Source organism: Balaenoptera acutorostrata, chromosome 7 (assembly GCF_949987535.1).
Source record: "Balaenoptera acutorostrata chromosome 7, mBalAcu1.1, whole genome shotgun sequence".
NCBI lineage: Eukaryota > Metazoa > Chordata > Mammalia > Artiodactyla > Balaenopteridae > Balaenoptera > Balaenoptera acutorostrata.
Window position 1 is genome coordinate 11,824,539 of NC_080070.1, and position 22,176 is coordinate 11,846,714.

The 22,176-nt window shown below is 39.3% G+C and overlaps 2 protein-coding genes across 2 annotated transcripts in view; one reads left to right on the top strand and one right to left on the bottom strand.

Annotated features, from left to right (window-relative positions):
• LOC103014113 (olfactory receptor 6B1) overlaps positions 1-1,575 on the bottom strand; it is an 86,154-nt gene extending 84,579 nt beyond the window's left edge. The window contains exon 1 of the mRNA XM_007184668.2: positions 1,480-1,575. The gene's annotated coding sequence lies outside the window, so the exon portion shown is untranslated. The remainder of the gene's footprint in view (positions 1-1,479) is intronic.
• A 7,432-nt stretch (positions 1,576-9,007) lies between these two features.
• The window catches only part of LOC103014939 (TRPM8 channel-associated factor 1), a 44,635-nt gene continuing 31,466 nt past the window's right edge, over positions 9,008-22,176 (top strand). The window contains exon 1 of the mRNA XM_007184670.3: positions 9,008-9,146. The gene's annotated coding sequence lies outside the window, so the exon portion shown is untranslated. The remainder of the gene's footprint in view (positions 9,147-22,176) is intronic.

The following is a 22,176-nucleotide window of genomic DNA, read 5'->3' on the forward strand; positions in this document are numbered from 1 at the left end:
GAAATTTTGCTGGATTGTGACTTTGTTTCTGGGATCTTTGAGTAAAGAGTATTCACAGAATTGTAGATCTCAGCACTGAAGGGCCTTCAGAGATGATGAGGTCCTGCCCCTGACTTCAGCTAAGATCTTATCAGCCTCACCTGAAGCCAAGAGAGCTCAAGAGACCTGCCTAGGGTCTCACAGAACGGATGGGGGATCAAAGGCAGAAGGAAGTTAGGATTTACCCAATAAAATTAGGACATTTGGGGGACTTCTCTGGTGGCGCAGTGGTTAAGAATCCGCCTGCCAATGCAGGGGACATGGGTTCGAGCCCTGGTTCGGGAAGATCCCACATGCCACGGAGCAACTAAGCCCGTGCACCACAACTACTGAGCCTGTGCTCTAGAGCCCGCAAGCTCTACTTGAAGCCCACGCGCCTAGAGCCCGTGCTCCGCAACAAAGAGTAGCCCCTGCTTGCCGCACAACTAGAGGAAGCCCAAGCACAGCAACGAAGACCCGAACACAGCCAAAACTAAATAAATAAATAAATAAAAATTAAAAAAAAAATTAGGACACTTGGTCACTTCCATTGTATGTGAGTGTCCATGGCTCTTGGTGTCAAACCCTCAACTTCCTAAGAACCAAGGGCATTTCTGTACAAAAACTACGCTTGTTCACTGCTGTCCCCAAAAGCCAGTTACAATTAGATGCTTCCTCAAGACTTAGCTATAAAAGGAACAATAATTATGATAATAACAGGTTAATGCCATTTTTCTATTTTCCTACTGGTTTTCTTTCTAGTTCTGAGAATTGCAAAATGACAGCGAGGGATGTATTTCAAGCTGGAAAAGTGACAAAGGAAGAGGGAACAGAAACAAATCCTCACCAGGAAAGAAAAGACAAGTAAAGGACAAAGTAAGCTCCGGTGCCTCTCGGGACAAATCCCCGCTTTGGGCAGAAGGCCAGGCCCACGGGGAGGAGCCGAAGACCCGGCCCGAGGGAGCGAGATGGAGGGCAAAGGGGCGGGAGAGAGTGACCTTCATTTTCAATCCAGCTGGACTGCGGGGAGACAGAAGCAAAGCCTCCGTCGCAGAGTAGAAGCAGGAACGGGACACATTAGACAGAGAAAATATCATTGTGTGGCTGGAATTTCCATTCGCTTCATTCTCCTACCAGGCGCCCAGCAACACGGCAAACAAAAGACTGGCCTGCTCACGGGTAACCGTCCCCGGCACCGGCACCCGCTCCTCCCAAGAAAACCGAGGTCTGAACGCAGAGCCCCACACCATGACTTCGTTTGGACAGAGCCTCTCTGGGGAGACAGAGGAAGCGAGGCGGCTACATCCCCCATCACACCTCACTGCACAGCTTCACAAATGTCCCCCTGAAGTATCCGGGCCGTTTTCAACCCATGTTCTGCCCCAGAAGTGTCACCAGGGAAGCCCATTAACTATTTCCTGACAATAAAAATACAATCTGGGTAATAAAATAAAGCCTAACCTTTTTTTTTTCCTTGTGCTTAGTCCGGTTTCACTTGCTCACAGCGGGTCACCGTGCAGAGGCCTCGCACCCGGCTCTTCCGACCAGAGTTCCTAGTGTGGAATGGCTGCCGCCAGCACCTCGCCTCAGGCGGGCGTGTGCAGAAGTGAGGCGAACGACATTGCATCCAAGATGGCGAGCGGGGGCCGTGTGCAGAGAGGCTGCACGTGACGGTGCAATCCAAGATGGCGACCGGGGGCCGTGTGCAGAGAGGCTGCACAGGACACTGCAATTGAAGGTGGCGGCAGCGGGCGTGTGCAGAGATTGCTGTGCCCGGCACTGCCATCTGCAGTTGTGAGCAGCAGATATATCAACTGCAAATCTGATTTTAAGATAGTAAATCTTCCTAACGTCCCCATACACTAGCTTATATTTCAAAATATGCCTTTCTCTCATTTTAGGATCTACATGTGTTGGACCCGGGAAGGAGAGAAAGGAGAGAAAAGCCCATTAGGCCACACATGTTTCAAACTATACGAAAACGGATTTCAGTCAACATGTGGAAATACTACATAATGTTTAGAAAAGAAGATATTCAGTCCATTGGAAGTCCAGATGGATACATTTATGTTGAGCTGAAATATATAAAACATTTCTAGAGGATAATTTGGCACTATGTATCAAAAATCTTCTAAAGGCTATGTCTTTTGGCTCATTACTTATGCTTCAAGGAATCCATCGTATAATCAGAATGCAGATCAAGATGTAAGTAAAACAGATGTTTTTAACCAGACTATTTTGACTAGCAAATTTCTGGAATAACCTAATTTCAAAATGGAAAATAATTAAGTATAATTTCAGTAAATGAGTTGAACTGTTATACAGCTATTAAAAGAATATGTTTAAAGAATATTTAATGACATGGTAAAATGTCCAAAATGTAAATCATGGCGAAAAGAATACGACATAGAACTGTACACAATACACACGATAATTTCAATTTTATAAATATCTGAATATACATAAATCTAAGATAGATACCTATATAGATAAATTAAAATTGATTAGAATGTTAACCACAATTATCTCTAATATTGGGAATACATATAGGTGACAAATATTTTTGTTCTCTGATTTTTGGTATTTTCCCAATTTTCTGTAATGAACATGTGGTAGTTTTATAATCATGAAAAATATGTTATTTTAGTATTTTATAAATAAACCAAAATATTGACAAAGCTTTATTCATGTCTAGATTCTATATAGTTAACATAGCTTTGGTAGTAAACCTGGCAAAGTTAGAACAAGAAAACAAACCCATAGACCAATTTGTCCCCAATTGGTATTCCACAGAACTCTGTACCTAGATATCCCAGAAAAATAGAGTTTCATTTCTAAATAAATATAAACAGCTTAATAAATGTATAACAGCTTAATGAAAACAGAATTTACTATAACCAAGTACATACATTCCTCCAATGTAAGAAGTTCAAATCTGGAAATCTACTGGATCACTAAGAAAAAAACAGAAGAAATTCAATAAGATGCTTCACCCATTCCAGATTTTATATATTTGGGTACACTAAGAAATAAAAAGATATTTCCTTAACCTGATAAATATTATATCAATTTTAAATCAATAACTAATATCATTCTTGATAGTTTCTTTAAAAACAATCAGTAGCATTCCTTCAGATTAGCAATGACCAGTCAGAAAATGTAATGAAAACACACACACACACACACACACACACACACACACACACACATTTTAGTTGGAAAAAAAGCAGGATATAAATAGGATTTATACCCTGAAGCCAAACCCTCACATAATCACAGTGTTTGCATACCCAGGTTTGGGTTTGACCTCTTCAGCCCTGCTGCACCTGCCATTGGAAGTGCATCAGTCACGTTGGTAGGTTGCACCATTTCTTAGGGATGTTTTTTAGTTAATCCACATGGGTATCTAACTTAGTGAGGATGTTAATTTTTCTATCCATAAGCAAATCAAAACATAGAGGTTTGGGGTTTTGTTTTGTTTTGTTTTGGGCAACAGCAGAGATTGAGGGCAGAGGATACCTTCTAGATAAAGAGGGTCACTATGAACATGGATTGACCATTACTAGACCAGACATGGAGACCCTAGAGTGTGATGGGTTCGGGGAAGAACTTGCAGTTAGCTTAAGGGATGTGGGTGGGTTGAGAAAACAGGCTTCCCTTACATCCAAGGGTCTGTTGGAGTCTCCTGCCTTTCAGAACACACAAGTCTAGGTCAGCTTCCAGCCCCTCTGGGACTTGCTGGCCTAGTATTCAGGCCCTGGTTGAAAGGGATGAGGGTAGAGCAGCTGGCTGGCTCAAGACAGATGGATGAGTTGGGAGGCTTCCCCTGCCCCAAGCTCTGTTGAGGCAGACCCCTAGTGTCTTCAGGATCTGGGAGCTTCCTCCAGGAATGGCCAGCCTAAATCTGACTTGCCCAGGGTCACATGCCTAAAATCCAGGCCCTGAATCTGAGGGAATGGGGGCCTGGGAAGAAGCTAGGTAGAGGAAAATGAGTGGATTTGGAGTCTCCCATGCCCCCAGGCTCTGGTAGTGCCATCATCAGTAACTTCTATAAGCCAACGAATGTCTGAGAGTGCCTCCCCAAGAGTGTCCCAGCCTGAGCCTGGACCAAAAAAAGTGTCAAGACTTTTTTTTTTTTTTTGGATCCTGCTTTAAAATAGATTGTTTTTCTTCCCTTAGAAGGATGTTAGGTTATTTTTTTTCTTTCTTCAAAACACCTTATTTGAATTTCTAAATGGGATTTAAAGAGAGACAGACAGAGAGCAAAAGAAAGAGACTGCAGATTTAGGGTAGAGAGACTATTTATTTGAGAGACTAAGAGAAAAATGACCCATAAAACTTTTTTAAGTTAATGTAAAAAGTGTGATCACTTCAGAATTCTATAAAAGAAAATAGATGAAATCCTTCCAGAAACGTGTTGCTTAGCATAAATGCTTACTTCTGTTAGATGGCAGCTGTAGGAATTTCCAAGTAAAGATGGCAGAAGGAGGCCAGATCACAAAATTCCCTTCCATCAATATGTAATGAAATTAATTTAAAGAAAGGTGTAAAAGCGCAAAAGAAATATTTCTTATCAGTACAAGAAGGAATGGGGGCACAACCTCATTTCATAAACTTCTGAAAGTGAATATAATTTAATAATAAATGCATGGCCCTTGCTATATACCAGGCTCTCTTCTAGCCATGTCTTATATAAAAATGGGTATTTGAAGCCAGCTTCCAGATCCTGCCTCTACAAAAAATTAGATTTTGGTTCATCCTGGAATAATGTTTAAACACTACCCTCACTCATGTTGCTAACAGCCCCAGCAGAGGCTGAGAAATTGTACTGAGGGAAGAAGGTGACTGTATAAAATGCTAAGAATTCTCACTGCTATCATCCAGTCCTGAGACAGTGGAATGACATGGTGAGTAGCCCTGGAAAAAGTCAGAGTACAATCTTTCAGATGTAGAAACTTCTCTCTACCTCCATCATGGTCTTGGCAGAGAACAGGGAAACCTGCAGCACTCATGGTTTCCCAGGGTTCAAAAGTATCATGCCACAAGTAGAGGACACACCCAGCCCAGTGGAGAAAACCCTGGTGCAGAACACTTATTATTTCAGATGTTCTTGTTGTAGAGAAACATTTACCTGAGCAATTCTTCATCTTCTTTGTTGAATTCAAGTTAGCTTAAAAGTAATACTGTTATGGAATGAATGTGTCCCCCAGAATTCATATGTTGAAATCTTAAACCCTAATGTGATGGAGGTCATTAGGCTATGAGGTTGAAGCCCTCAAAAATGGGATTAGTGCTCTAGGAAGGGGATGAAGAAATCTGAGCTCTCTTTCTCTGCCGTGTGAGAACATCAAGAAGACACCATCTATGAACCAGGAATACGGTTCTTGCCAGACACCAAATCTGCTGGCAACTTGATCTTGGATTTCCCAGCCTCCAGTACTGTGAGAAATAAATATTTCTTGTTTAATTCACCCAGTCTATATTTTTGTTATAACAGCCCGAACTATCTAAGACAGATACCTTTTAAATTAAAAATAGTATGTACAGTATGATCCTCTTTATGTTTTTCCTTTTTTCCCCATCTATTTATGCATTTATTGCTTTCATAAAAATGAGGAAGTCATTATCCTAAAAAAAAAGATAGCACTTAACCTTTCTTTTTAAAAAAAATTCTCCAGCTTAATCAGTCTTCCTCCAGTTTTCTCCCATCCTCCCACTGTTCCTAATTTGATTATATTTATTTCTCAGTGAAGTTCCTACTTAAGACTGAGCAAACTTGATTTCCAAACACAAAATATTCCAAGCTTGAGCTTTAAAAATTTTCTTCTTTGCGTTGGTGTTTGTAATAATTCCATTTTAAACATCTATTTTAGTCCCTATAAAAGTCCATAGGGAGGGACGTATGAGGAGATGAGGGAAAAAATGGGGAGAGAAGGAAGCAACCATAAAGACTCTCCTGTAGCAGATTCCCTTGGGGTTTTATCCCAGACTAGGGTGAAGAGTTACAATCAGTGTACTGAAATCTCCCCCTTCCACAATGGAAGTCCGTTTGCTATACAACATAGATCTCTAACGGGTGGTGAGGAGAAAAAAAGCACGAGGAAACACATGGAGTAAGGCCTGTCCTGAGTTCACCCTTCGCTTCTGTGAATAAAGAGGAGCCCCTGTGAGGGGCTTGTATTCAGGAGTTAACAGGAGTGACCAGCAGCAGAGCCATGTAGAGACTGGGAGCAGTGCGGGGGGCACGGGGGGTGCACATAGTGCTGGTCAGCAAGTTCCAAATGAATAACCCAGGAGAAGGTGGGGGCCGTATTAGTCAGAGTTCTCCAGAGAAACAGAACCAACAGGATAGATGGATGAATAGATAGATAGATAGATAGATAGATAGATAGATAGATAGATAGGGAGAGATTTATTGATATTATCAGGAATTGGCTCCCACAGTTATGGAGGCTGGCAAGTCTCAAAGTCTGCAGGGTGAGTCTGCAAGCTGCAGGCCCAGGGAAGTGGAGGGTGTAACTCCAGTCTGAAGGTCAATAGGCACAACACTCAGGAAGAGCCCATGGTCCAGCTGGAGTTCGCAGGCAGGACAAAAGGCCACATCCCAGTTTGAAGGCAGGAAGAATTCCCTCCTACTCAGGGGAGGGTCAGCCTTTGTGTTCACAGCACAACCTCTGCTCCCTTCTCCCATGCCTCCTTTACGCGAAACCCCAGCATGTCATGAGTCCCCTCACTTCCCTGCAAAGTCTGATCTCCCTCAGAACTACCCTACCAGGCCTGACCTGGGATCGGAGGGCAGACAACGGGGTGCACTTCTCAGAGGTTTCCAGAAGTGAGCAACCCGGCAACCCAGGCACAGAGGGGTAGTTTCTGACTACAAAGTCCTTTGAAGGTGAAGGGAAAAGCCAATGTTTGTGCAGTTGAGTGGGGCATCCTGGGGGACCCGGTGGATGCAGATGGGTGTTGAGGGATTGCAGACTGAGCGTTGCTAAAAGACCTGGGTTCCTTGGCCTTGAGCTTTCTCTCTTTCTCGTTCTCTCTGCCAAGACAGCTGCATTTCTCTCTTGCCATACCCCTCCTCCTCTCAAAAACTGACAGTCAGAAGGCAAGTACATGCCTGCCTGCCCGCACTCTCTTCCCAGACACAGCAGCAGAGCCCACCATTTTCAGCTGGGGTTGTTTTTGCTGTGCAACTGGTCACAGAGTTTCAGAGCTAAAGCATCTCCTCCAGTCTCCACCTTTATCAAAAAAGGAATACTGAAACACAGGCAGCAGAAAGGGTGCGCATAGGTGGAGATGCAGCATGCCCTGGACATTCAGATGTCTAATTAGGCTCCAGTGGTTTCAGTACAAAATCCCTGAGGCCAAGATCACTGGCCCAGTCCTTTAGGCTTTGCTGTGAGTGTGTGTGTGTGTGTTTTGGGGGCTGGCAGGAGACAAGGCCAGTGCAGCCTGTGAACCTCCTCCAGCCTGCAAACACAAGCAGACTACGTGGACTTCAGCCAGCAAATTCCCTGCCAATGGGGACCAGGCAGTTCTGCTCAGCTCCTCTCCTCCCCCTGCTGCCTCCCCCCACCCACAGGCCCCTCGCCCCTCCTCCTCTGACGTCACCGACATGCTCTTTGCAGACTGGCTCTGGGCATGGGGAGGAAAGTCTGGGCTTGGGCAGGGCCTGAAGAAGAAAGGAGGGAGAGAGGAGCCCACGAAGACTGGGAAGTTACCTGACAGCCCCTGGGAGTTTAGAACGTCCTTCTCACACATGTCACATGTATGTCAACAACTCTGAGAAGCAGCAGACTTTTCAGCAGCAGTAGAACAACGCAAGTGTTCTGGTGATAAGATGTTCTACCCACAACACTTCCTACCCGTAAAAAACTAAATTATCTGGGGGACAAAGATGAACAACGTAAAAGGGAGAAGATGAACAGAAAGACCGAAGGAAATGAGCATAAAAAGGGCAGTAGATTTAGAACTGAGGGATGCCTGCTGGGTCCAGGACACAAAGGAACAGGTCAAACTCACTCAGAAACAAATGAAAGAGGAGAAGCAGAGAATGGGATGTGATGACAGAAACAGAGATCCAAGGGATGAGATTGTTGGCTTTGAAGACAGAGCAAGGGGCCCAAGCCAAAGAATTTGGGCAGCCTCTTGAAGCTGGAAAAGGCAAGGAAATAGGTTCTCCCCTAGAGCCTCCAGAAGGAACTGGGAGCCCTGCCTACACCCTGATGTACCCAGTGAGATGCTCACTCGCTGGACTTCTGACCTACAGAGCTGCAAGATAGCAAATGTGTTGTTTCAAGGCACTAAGTTCGTGGTCATTTGTTAGGGCACCCATAGGAAAGGAATGCACTCCCCAGCTGGTAAGTAGAAGATGTGGCAGTGGCTTCAGAGTTCAGGCTTTCAACAGCTACACCTTTCTATCTCTCCCTCATGCCCAATATCTGTCACCTATTTGTTGGTCAGAAAAAAATTTTAACACCTTCCTGTTTTATTTGGTTTATAAAACAATACATGTGATATTTTTTAAAAATTAAGTGGTTATGAAGGTAAGTATCAATAGCCAACTTCTTCATTCTTAGCCCTTCGCCCTATATAAGCACCGTGAGATTGTTTTCTTTTTATATAAGCACGTAACCATACCCTCCATTTTAAGGCAACTTCATTCTTTTAATTAAAAATATGTCTAGGACCCATAGACTTAACTCGTCCTTGGAAATAATTGTGCATTATACTATATGAAAATATATTATTATTTTCAACCGCTCACTTGTTCATAGTCTGACGGATTTCTTGTTCAACAAATTGCCCTGCTGCACTCCCAGCGCAGGGGCTGGGGTCTGCATCCTGAATTTAAGGCTGCATCTTCGTGCAAAAACTGACACAAAGCGGGGCCTCTGCGATTGGGGTGGCCGGCCAGGCTCCGCCCCCACCACCGCGGCCACCAATCAGATCCCGGGACCGCCCCCCTCTTAGGCCCCCCACCCCGTCCTTTCTACGTCCCAGTCCTCAGTCAGCGGCCCAGTCCCTTTTCGCCTGAGGAGCTCCTGCCCTTTGGGAACCGCCGCCGCCCCCTCCTAGCCGGTGTTCTCTGCCCCCAACCCGCGCTGCAGGGAATAGCGGGGCTAAGGGTGAGTGTGGGCCCGCGATGGGTTCTGGACCGGAGAGGCCTGGCGGTGACACAGGCCACAGTCCGGAGCGCGGGTGGCCGGGCGGGGAGACGGGCGACGTGGGCGATGCGGATGCCCGGGACGTGCGTTTGTGTGGGGCCCGGGAGGCGTGAGGGCTGCCGTGGGGCCTCTGCGGTACCCAAGGGGAGGCAGCAGGTGAGTGCCACCGAGGATTGCTTGCTGTTTACTTCTCGTTTCCTTGTCTGGTGTCTGCCTGCAGCTCCATCTCTGTTCCCTTCTTGCTTCGTTGTTACTCACCCTTGCTGGTCTGGAGGCGCAGGACCCCCTGTTTTCTTGTGCTTTTTTGTGCTCCGCAGGGAGCCGTCGACATTTCAGCTGAAAGGAACCGTGGAGGCGATGTCATTTCACCTCCCAGGGACTTGCTCTTGAATTCTTTGGGGGTGGCTTGCTTCTGCAAAGCCCGCAAGGTGCAAGTGCGTTCCTCCCCAAGTGCTCTACGCGCCCTCAGGCTCTGAGTGTGTCTGCGGTGGGGGGTGAGGGGCAAGGTGCGGGAGAGTGGGTGCGGGGAGTCGGGCGGACTCTTTAGTCTGCAGTGCCTTTGGCCTGAGGCAGTCAGGGTTGGATTGAACAGTTCCCAGGTAAACAGACCCGAGCTGGCCCCTGACTTGGCTCAACCTGAAATGGAGGGAGAAGGCCTTACTCATAGGAGAAAAGAATTTACGAATCAGATAATCATGGAAACTTCTTGGAGGAAGTGCAGGTCTAACTAGACAAAAGACAGAGCATATGTCTAGCTGACCATCCATCCATCTGTCCATCCTTCTGTACCCCAAAATATTTATTTGTGAATTGACTTCAATACTTTGCTTTCTTTTTTTCTTTGATTTTTTAAAAATTTATTAATGAAAGGTATATACGATAATAAAGTGAGTGCCTGACCATCTCCTAGGTCAAGAAATAGGACATAGCAGTACCCTAGAAGCCCCTTTGTATCCTAGGTCATGCCTATCCTTCTCCCTTCCCTGAGAGATAACATCTATCCTGATTTTTTGTATTAATCATCCCTTTGCTTTCCTTTATAATTTTACCATTTGTGTGTATGTTCCAAAAACATATATATGTGTTGGCTTTCCCTATTTTTTACTTTCTTATTAATGGCATTGTACCATACGTATTCTTAAGTTTTTGAGGTTCACACCAGTTGATGAGTCCTTCATTTTCACTGTTTATGGCTTGAGTCTACTATAATTCATTCATTCTACATTTGTTGGTTGTTGTTCCTTTGGGGTTTATATTAGTTATCTATTGCTGTGTAACAAATTACCCCAACACTTAGCAGCTTTAAAACAAAACAGACAAACAAAAAGCCTATTGTCTCACAGTTTCAGTGGGTCAAGAATCCAGGAGGAGCTTTGCTGGGAGTCTGACTCAGTGTCTTTCTCAGGCTCTAAGCAAGGTATTGGCTAGGGCTACAGTCATTTCAAGGCTGGGTGGAGGGAACCCCTTTAAGGCTCACTCACATGACTGTTGGCAGGCCTCTTGGCCTCACTGGCTTTGGTTGGACACATCACTTCTTTGTCATATGGGCCTCTGTATAGGATCAGCATGGCAGCTTGCTTCCACCAGAGTGAAGGCTTCCAGAGATGGAGAAAGACAAAAGCCAGAGACTTTTTGTAACCTAATCTCAAAAGTGACATCCCATCATTTTTGCCGTCTTCTGTTCATTAGAAGTGAGTCACTAGTTCAGTCCACACTCAAAGGGAGGGGGTTAAACAAGACCATGAATATCTGGAGGCAGCGATTATTGGGGGCCATTTTAAAGGCTGCCTACTACCGGGGATATTAACAAATAATGTCCTCTAACTATCTTGTACATGCCCTCTGGTTCACGTGCACCCATTCACTCTGGTTCCCTGGAGTGTACACCTAGGTGTAGAATACTGGGTTTTAAGATTTGTGTATGTTCAACTTTCTTAGGTTATTGCTAAACTGTTTCCAAAGTGTTGAGCCAGTTTGCACTCTCTCCAGCAACAGATGGGAGTTCCTGTTTTTACATATACCTGTCACAGTTTGGTATTATCAAACTTCATTTTTAGCCAGTCTAGCAGGCATGAAATAGCATTCAGTTTTGATTTTGATTAACATTTCTCTGATAACTAATGAAACTGACCATATTTTCATATAATGATGAGCTATTTTCCTTTCTCTCTAAGAAATTCTGCTTCCTTTCATTCATTTTCATATTGGGTTGTTTGTATTTTTCTTATTGTCTATTGGAATGCTTTCTTTACATAATCTGGATGCTAATCAATCCCTAGTTAACCATATATGCTGCAAATATCTGCTTTCAGTTTGGTGCTTAGTTTTTCTTTCTCCGTATGTCTGCCTATCTCTGCCAATGAATTAAGTTTTGAATTTTAATTTCAATTTTACTATACTTTCCTCTAAAAGTTTTTAAAGTTTTGTATTTGGCAATGTCTTAATCCACCTGGAAGTTTCTGTTATACTGTTTACTCCATATGAATAATCAACTGTCCCAGCACCAGTGATCTGCATGAATCAAGTTTTTCATATATGCATGAATTTGTTTTAAGCTACCTACTCTCTCTGATTATCTATTTGTCTAACTCTACATCAATACAAAATTGTTTTTTTTTTTAATTAATAGCTACTTTATTTATTTTATTTATTTATTTATTTATGGCTGTGTTGGGTCTTCATTTCTGTGCGAGGGCTTTCTCTAGTTGTGGCAAGTGGGGGCCACTCCTCATCGCGGTGCGCGGGACTTTCACTATCGCGGCCCCTCCCGCTGCAGGGCACAGGCTCCAGATGCGCAGGCTCAGTAATTGTGGCTCACGGGCCCAGCTGCTCCGCGGCATGTGGGATCCTCCCAGACCAGGGCTCGAACCCGTGTTCCCTGCATTAGCAGGCAGATTCTCAACCACTGCGCCACCAGGGAAGCCCCACAAAATTGTTTTTAACTACTATAGTTTTATAATAAGTCTTTAAATCTGGTAGGAAAGATTCTCCCACCTCTTCATTCTAATTCAAGAGTTTTTTTAGCAATTCTTGGACCTTTGATATTCCATATAAATATTTAAATAAACTTGTCAAGTTCTTCAAAACAGGAAACAAACAAGCAAAGAAACAAACTTGCTGGAATTTTTATTGATACTGAATTAATTCTATGTTTCAATTTTGGGAGAAATGTTCTCTTCAAGGTGAATTTTTCCATCTAAGAACTTGGTATATAATGCCATTTATTTAGCTTACCATTAATATTTTTTAATGTTTTGTAATGTTTTATAATATCTTTCATTGTTTTCCTTTTGCTCGTTTCTGTTGACTTTATTTCTAAGTACATTATATTCTTATTGCTATTATAAATGTTTTCTTTTATAAAAATTACATTTTGTAGCTTATTGTTTGTTGCTGGTGTATAGAAATCCAATTGCCTTTTATATATTGATTTGTATCAAACTTGATAACCTCTATTAATAATTCTAAATTACCTATAGAGTCAGATTTGCTAAAAAGGCAGTTATATCATCTGAAAATAATGACAGTTTTGTTTCTTCCTTTCTAATCCTTATACTTTTAATTTCTTTTTCCTGTCTTACTGCATTGGCTAGGAACCCCAGCATAATGTTAAATAAAAGTAGGGAGGGCTGTCTTATTTTATTCTTAAGATAATAAAGAAAAAGATTGCACTATATCAACTTTAAATATCACATTCATGATGGTTATTTTGTAAATGCTTTGTCCCATGATAAGAAATTTCAGTTCTTCTTTTGGTAAGCACTTTTATTATGAGTAAATGTTTCATTGAATGCTTCTCCTATAGCTATTGCTTTTCTCATATGATTTTTTTCTTTAAGTATGTTAATGTGGTGAAGTTTGTTTTTTTTTTTTTTTTTTGTGAAGTTTGTTTTATTCAAAGTAATATTAAATCAATTTTACATTCCTGGAATAAATTCTCTATGATAAATATCTAATAACTTTTAGATATAGATATAAGGATAAGCATTAAATATTTGTATCTATATATGTGAATTAAGATTGGCCTGTAAATATTCTTTATGGTACTAACTTTATCTGTCATTAGTATCATTTCATAAAATAAGATGAGTAGTATTCTCACTGTTGCTATTCTCTGGAAGAATTTGTGCAAGATTGGAATTATCTGGTCAAATATTACTTCAAATCACCAGCAAAATACTCAGGGTTTAGAGTTTAGTTTGTCAGAGGATATTAAACTTGTTGGTCCAATTACTTTAAAGATTATAGGACTATTTAGGTTTTCTTATGGAATCAGTTTTCATAAATTGCATTTTCCAAGATATTTAACCAAAATTAATGGAACAAACTTGTTCACAATATTCTCTCATTATCTGTTTAAATATTTTCTATTATTATGGCCCCCTTTTCATTACTAATGTGTGTATATTTTCTTTCTCTTTTTGGTTTGATTAATTTTGCCAGAACTTGGACTACTTTGTTAGCTCTTTGACACACACACACACACACAGTTTGTTTTCTTCATTATTATTTATTTTATTACTTCTTTCTGCTTTCTTAGAATTTTTCTGTTATTTCTTTTCTAAGCTCTTAAGGTATATGCTTAACTCATTAATTTTGAGCTATCATTCTTACATAAACTCTTCAGCCTATAAATTTGTGTCACTGCTCTTTAGCTTTATCTCACAAGATTTGATATATTTTGCTGTCATACTTTAAATATTTATCATTTCTATTATGGTTTCTTCTTTGAGCCATGAAATTTTAAGAAATATGTATTTTAATTTCCAGTCACTCCATAAAGAATATTTTATTATCTTCTAATAAATGTTGCCTAGCTAATTTATAATTAATTCAGAGAATTATGATACCAATTCCTTTGGATTATTGAATCTAGCTTTATATCCTAGCACATTGTCAGTTTTATTTGTGTGCTTGAAAATAATGTGTAGTCTCTAATTATATAATGTCCTGTATATACCTTTAAAACAAGTGTGTGAATTATGCAATCCAGAGCTGCCATATCTTCACCAATTTTATCAGCTTAAATTATCAATACAAAAATAGATACATTAAAATCTCTCACTATGATGGTGAATTTTAAAATTTCTCATTGTAGATCTGTTTATTTTTACTTTATATATTTTGAGGCAATGTTATTAGGGAATTGGAATAAGTTGAAAATTTTATCATAATGTAGGGATATAAAATATTATGGCTAAAATAAAATAAAATATTAATGCTTTTGTTTTGAATTCTTAATTTGTTCATATATCATCAAATCAAGAGTTTCTTGATTGGTGTTTACCTCATTTATCATTCTTTCATCCTTTCACTTTAAATCTTTCTAAATCTATGTTTTAAGTATATATGTCGAATTTTGTCAAAAGCTTTTCTGCATCTATTGAGATGATCATATGGTTTTTATTCTTCCATTTGTAAATGTGGTGTATCACACTGATTGATTTGTGGATATTGAAAAATCATTGCATCCCTGGGATAAATCCCACTTGATCACGGTGTATTATCCTTTTAATGTATTCTTGGATTTGATCTGCTAGTATTTTGTTGAGGATTTTTACATCTATGTTCATCAGTGATATCGGCCTGTAATTTTCTTTTTTTTGTGTGGCACCTTTGTCTGGTTTTGGTATCAGGGTAATGGTGGCCTCATAGAATGAGTTTAGGAGTGTTCCTTCCTCTGTAATTTTTTGGAAGAGTTTCAGAAGGATAGGTGTTAACTCTTCTTTAAATGTTTGATAGAATTTGCCAAAAGCTTTTGACAAAATTCAACACCAATTTATGATGAAAACTCTCCAGAAAGTGGGCATAGAGGGAACATACCTCAACATAATAAAGCCCATATATGACAAACCTACAGCCAACATCATACTCAGCGGTGAAAAGCTGAAAGCATTTCCTCTAAGATCAGAAACCAGGCAAGGATGTCCACCCTCACCACTTTTACTCAACATAGTTTTGGAAGTCCTAGCCACAGCAATCAGAAAAGAAAAAGAAATAAAAGGAATCCAAATTGGAAAAGAAGAAGTAAAACTGTCACTGTTTGCAGATGACATGATACTATACCTAGAAAATCCTAAAGAAGTTACCAGAAAACTACTAGAGCTCATCAATGAATTTGGTAAAGTTGCAGGATACAAAATTAATATACAGAAATCTGTTCCATTTCTATACACTAACAATGAAAGACCAGAAAGAGAAATTAAAGAAACAATCCCATTTACCATCTCATCAAAAAGAATAAAATACCTAGGGATAAACCTACCTAAGGAGGTTTACCTGTACTCTAAAAACTATAAGACCCTGATGAAAGAAATTGAAGCTAACACAAACAGATGAAAAGATATACCATGTTCTTGGATTGGAAGAATCAATATTGTCAAAATGACTATATTACCCAAGGCAATCTACAGATTCAATGCAATCCCTATCAAATTACCAATGGCATTTTTCACAGAACTAGAACAAAAAATTTTTAATTTGAATGGAAACAGAAAAGACCCTGAATAGCCAAAGCAATCTTAAGAAAGAAAAACAGAGCTGGAAGAATCGGGCTCCCTGACTTCAGGCTACAATACAAAGCTACAGTCATCAAAACAGTGTGGTACTTCACAAAAACAGAAATATAGATCAATGGAACAGGATAGAAAGCCCAGAAATAAACCCATGCATCTATGGTCAATTAATCTATGACAAAGGAAGGAAGACTATACAATGGAGAAAAGACAGTCCCTTCGATAAATGGTGCCGGGAAAACTGGACAGCTACATGTGAAAGAATGAAATTAGAAAATTCTCTAAGACCATACACAAAAATAAACTCAAAATGGATTAAAGACCTAAATTTAAGAGCAGATACTATAAAACTCTTAGTGGAAAATGTAGGCAGAACACTCTCTGACATAAATCACAGATCTTTTTCGATCCATTTCCTAGAGTAATGGAAATAAAAACAAAAATAAGCAAATGGGACCTAATAAAACTCAAAAGCTTTTACACAGCAAAAGAAACCATAAACAAAATGAAAAGACAATCCACAGAATGGGAGAAGATATTTGCAAACGATGCTACCGAAAAGAGATTAATCTCCATAATTTACAGACAGCTCACACAGCTTAATACCAAAAAACAAACAACCCAATCAAAAAATGGGCAGAAGACCTAAATAGACATTTCTCCAAACAAGACATACAGATGGCCAACAGGCACATAAAGATGCTCAACATCACTGATTATTAGAGAAATGCAAATCAAAACTACAATGAGATATCACCTCACACCAGTCAGAATGGCCATCATCAAAAAGTCTAGAAACAATAAATGCTGGAGAGGGTGTGGAGAAAAGAGAACCCTTCTACGCTGTTGGTGGGAATGTAAATTGGTATAGGCACTATGGAGAACAGTATGGAAATTCCTTAAAAAACTAAAAATAGGGCTTCCCTGGTGGCGCAGTGGTTGAGAATCTGCCTGCCAATGCAGGGGACACGGGTTCGAGCCCTGGTCTGGGAAGATCCCACACGCCACGGAGCAGCTAGGCCCATGAGCCACAATTACTGAGCCTGCACGTCTGGAGCCTGTGCTCTGCAACAAGAGAGGCCGCGATAATGAGAGGCCCGCGCACCGCGATGAAGAGTGGCCCCCGCTTGCCATAACTAGAGAAAGCCCTCGCGCAGAAACGAAGACTCAACATGGCCATAAATAAATAAATAAATAAATAAATAAACCCAAAAAGTTAAAAAAAAAACAACTAAAAATACAGTACCATATGATCCAGTAATCTCACTCCTTTGCATATATCCGGAGAAAACCATGGTTTGAAAGGATACATGCACCCCAGTGTTCATTGCAGCACTGTTCACAATAGCCAAGACATGGAAGCAACCTAAGTGTCCATCGACAGACGAATGGATGGAGAAGATGTAGTACACATATACAATTGAATATTACTCAGCCATTAAAAAGAATGAAATAATGCCATTTGCAGCAACATGGATGGACATGGAGATTATCATACTAAGTGAAGTAAGTCAGACAGAAAGACAAATGTCTTGTGATATTGCTTATATGTGGAATCTAAAAAAAAAAGATACAAATGAAAATATTTACAAAACAGAACAGACTCACAGAAAACAAATTTATGGGGAAAGGTTGTGGGGAGGGATAGATTGGGAGTTTGGGATTGACATATACACACTACTGTTTTTTAAATAGATAAGCAACAAGGACCTACTGTATAGCACAGGGAACTCTACTCAATATTCTGTAATAACCTAAATGGGAGAAGAATTTGAAAAAGAATAGGTATATATATATGTATAACTGAATCACTTAGCTGTACACCTGAAACTAACACAACACTGTAAATCAACTATAGTCCAATGTAAAATAAAAATTTAAAAAATAAAGAAATAAAAACCACAATGAGATACCAATACATAAAAAAGCATATATGTCGTAAACATGTGTATTTTTTTAAATCCTAGGTTTTTAAAATTTTTGTTAGACAATTTATAACTTATCAATGAATAATTTAATCCAGTTATATTTACTGTGATTAGTAATACAATTGGATTTATTTTTACCATCTTATATTTGCTTTTAATTTTTTCTGCTTTATCTGTCTCTTTCATTCCTAACCACTCTTTCTTTTTTCTCTTTTATTCCCCATTTTACTCCTTCTCTTATTTGGAAGTTACATGTTCTAATGTTTTAGGTCAAATGTCTTAGCAGTAATTCTAGTAGATAGCACACTTAACTCATTGAAGTATAATTGAGAAATAAAACTTGCATATATCTAAGGTGTACAATGTGATGTTTAGATATATGTATACATTGTGAAATGATTACCACAATCAAGCTGATTAACATATTGATCACCTTGCATAGTTTACCGTTTTTTGGTGAGAACAATTGAGATATACTATCTTTGCAAATTTGAAGTATATAATACAATATTGTTAACTACAGTCATTGTGCTATACATTAGCGCTCCAGAACTTATTCAGCCTGCATATCTGAAACTTTGCAACCTTTGCTCAATATTTCCCCATTTCCAGCCTCTCGCCAACTCCTAGTAACGACCATGCTACTCTCTGCTTCTATAAGTTCAACTTTTTTAGATTCCACATATAAGTGAAGTTGTACAGTATTTGTCTTTCTCTTTCTGAATTATTTCAAAACTTAGCATAATGCCTCGAGGTTCATCCATATTGTCACAAATGGCAGGATTTCCTTCTTTTCACTGGCTAAATAAATTCCATTGTGTATATATGTCACAATTTCTTTATTCATTAATCCATTTGTTAGTCACTTAGGTTGTTTCCATATCTTGGCTACTGTGAATAATGCTGCCATGAACATAGCAGTGCAGATATTATTTCCAGTTACTGATTTCATGCCCTTTGAATATATAACCAGAACTAGGATTGTTAGATAATATGGTAGTTCTAATTTTAATTTTTTGATGAATCTCTATACTGTTTTCTATAGTGACTGTACCAATTACATTCACATCAACAATGTGCAAGGGTTTCCTTTTCTCCACATCCTCACCAACACTTGTTATTTTTTCTCTTTTTGATATTAGCCCTTCTAACAGGTGTGAAGTGATATCTTGTGGTTTAGATTTGCATCTCCATGATGATTAGTGGATTTGAGTACTTTCCCATATACCTGTTGGTCATTTGAATATCTTCTTTTGCAAAATGTCTATTCAGGTCCTTTGCTTATTTTTAATTGGATTATTTGTTTTCTTGCTATTGAGTTGTTTGAGTTCCTCATATATTTTGGATATTATTAACTCCTTATTGGATATATGGTTTGTAAATATTTTCTCCCATTCTGTGGGTTGTCCCTTTACTCTGTTGTTTCCTTCCCTGTGCAGACACTTTAGTTTGATATAGCCCCACTTGTTTTTTTTTGCTTTTATTGCCTGTGTTTTGGGGGTCATATCCAAAAATTTATTTCCCAGCCCAATGTTAAGCTTTTTTCCAATGTTTTCTTCTAGTAGCTCTACAGTTTCAGATCTTATGTTTAAGTATTTAATGCATTTTGAGTTGCTTTTTGTATATGGTATGAGGGAAGAATTCAATTTCGTTTTTCTGCATGTGGATATCCAGTTATTCCAACACCATTTATTGAAGGCACTATCCTTTCCCCATTGTGTGTGCTTTGCACATTTGTCAGAGATCAGTTGAATGTATGGTTACAAGATATAAAGTCAACTTACAAAAATCAGTTGTGATTCTATACACTAACAGCAGTTTAGCAATTTCCTGAAAGGGAAATTTAAAAAAAGAATCCCATTTACAATAGCATCAAAAACAATAAATACTTAGGAACCAATTTAACCAAGAAGGTAAAAGACCTGTACACTGAAAACTATAAAACATTGATGAAAGTAACTGAAGACACAAATTAAAAGATATTCTGTTCATGGATTGGAAGAAGTAATAATGTTGAATTGTCTCTGCAAATTTATACATAGAAAAGCTTAAGAAAAGAAGTTAGTCATCTGCAAACAGAGATATCTGCAAACAAAGACAATTTAACTTCTTTCTTTCCATTTTGGATGGCATTTTTTTTTCTTGCCTCATTGCTCTGCCTAGAACTTCCAATACTCTGTTGAAAAAAAGTGAAAGGGGGACCCCTTATCTTGTCCCTGATCCTAGAGGAGAAGCTTTCAACCTTCACTCTTGAGTGTGATGTTAACTGTAGGCTTGCCATATGTGGCCTTTATTATGTTGAGGTACATTCCTTCTATATCCAATTTGTTGACAATTTTTTGTCATGGAAGGGAGTTGTATTTTGTCAATTGCTTTTTCTGCATCTGCTGAGATGATTTTATCCTTCATTTTGTTAATGTGGTAGCACATTTATTGATTTGCAGATGTTGAACCATCCTTGCATCCCTGGAATAAATCCCACCTGATCATGGTGTATGATTCTTTTAATGTACTGTTGAATTCACTTTGGTAATATTTTGTTGAGGATTTTTGCATCTATATTCATCAGGGATGTTGGTCTGTAATTTCCTTTCTTATAGTCTCCTTGTCTGACTTTGGTGTCAGGGTATGGGTAAGGTTCAAACAATGCAATAAATTTAAAACCGTTTATCTTCATTAACCCCCATCTTGCAGCTGTGCTATTGTTATTGTATATTTATTATGCTTTTATATCCCACAAGATGTATTTGTTTATTTAAATATCAATATTGATATTTGCCCAGGTATTTACTCTTTGCAGTATTCTCAATTCCTTCCTATAGTTATGTACTCCCATCTGGGATCATTTTTCTTAATTTTGAAGTACTGCTTTTTATACTATAATGCTAGCAAATTCTCTCAGCTTTTGTTTATCTAAAATTGTCTTTATTCTGCCTTCATTTTTTTTTAAATTTATTTATTTATTATTTTTAGCTGTGTTGGGTCTTCGCTTCTGTGCGAGGGCCCTCCCTAGCTGTGGCGAGTGGGGGCCACTCTTCATTGTGGTGCACGGGCCTCCCACTATCGCGGCCCCTCCCGTTGTGGAGCACAGGCTCCAGACGCGCAGGCTCAGCAGTTGTGGCTCACGGGCCCAGTCGCTCCGCGGCATGTGGGATCCTCCCAGACCAGGGCTCGAACCCGTGTTCCCTGCATTGGCAGGCAGACTCTCAACCACTGCGCCACCAGGGAAGCCCCTGCCTTCATTTTTTGAGGGATATTTTTGTTGTGCATAGAGTTTTAGGTTGGCAGATTGTCTTCTTTTTTTTTTTTTTTTTTTAACCAATACCACTGTGTTCTGGTTTCTATCATTTTCTTTTGAAAAGCCAGATGTATTATTGTTCCTCTAAATGGAAAGTATCCTTTATTTCTCGCTGACTTTCAGATTTCCTCTCTGAATTTGTTTCTTAGCATTTGACTATAATGTGCCTAGGTGTAGTTCTCTTTGTATTTATTCTGCTTAGGGAATGAGGAGGGGTTTCTTTAAATTTGAGTTTTGATGTTTTTCATCTCTTGAGAATTTTCAGTCATTAATTATTAGCATATTGCTTCTGTTTCACTCTCTCTCCTCTTCTTCTGGGAGTCTAATTACACATATGTCAAGACTTTTTACTATGTCTCATAATTCTTATTATAGTTTTACTGTATCCTTTCATCTCCTTATGCATCCTTTCTTTCCTCTGTGTGTTATTTTTAGATACTTTCTACTGATTCTTGTTGCAGTTCATCATTCTTTGGTCACTTGTGTCTAATATGGTATTACAACCAACTATTGAATTCCTGATTTCAATGATTATGTTTTATTTCTAAAATTTCCATTTATGTTTTAATTCTATACTGGAATTCTCCAGCCTATTTCTCTTATTTTTGAACACATTAATCACAGTTATTTTAAAATCAGTCCCTGTCTAAGAACTCAAATGTCTGAACCACTTGTCTGTTTCTATTTTTTGTTGTTTCTCTTGAGTTCTTGATAATTCATCCTTATTTTTAGCCTCCTTCTAAATTTTTGATTGGATGCAGGACATCATGAATGAAAAATCAGAAAGTTCTGGTTGATGTTATTGTTTATCAAAGAGGATTTTTCTGGGGTGGGGGACAGATAAAGTACCAGCAGATTATTTTAATACTATCAGAGATTAGCTTTAAGCTTTCCTAGAACTGGTCCTTTTCAGGTTTTTCCTTTATCCAAGAGCATAGACCTTACTTCTCAGGCATTACTCTTATTCATATGCCATGGTTTTTCTCATGTCTCAACTGAAAGCAGATAGTGTTGATAAAAATCAGTTACTTTGGTGGGACTTGACCTCCATATTTCCATAGTAGTACAGCTACTGAAATGACTGCTCAATTGATTGGCATTTTAGCCGTTATTTTCTGCAAGTTTTTTGGGTCTCTCCCTGTGCATGCATAGCTTAGGAGTCAGCCAGTCACTTAAGGGGAATTTGTACATAGATTTTTAGATTCACTTCTCTGAGGTTTCTTCTTGTCTGAAATTTCACCCCTTTGAGT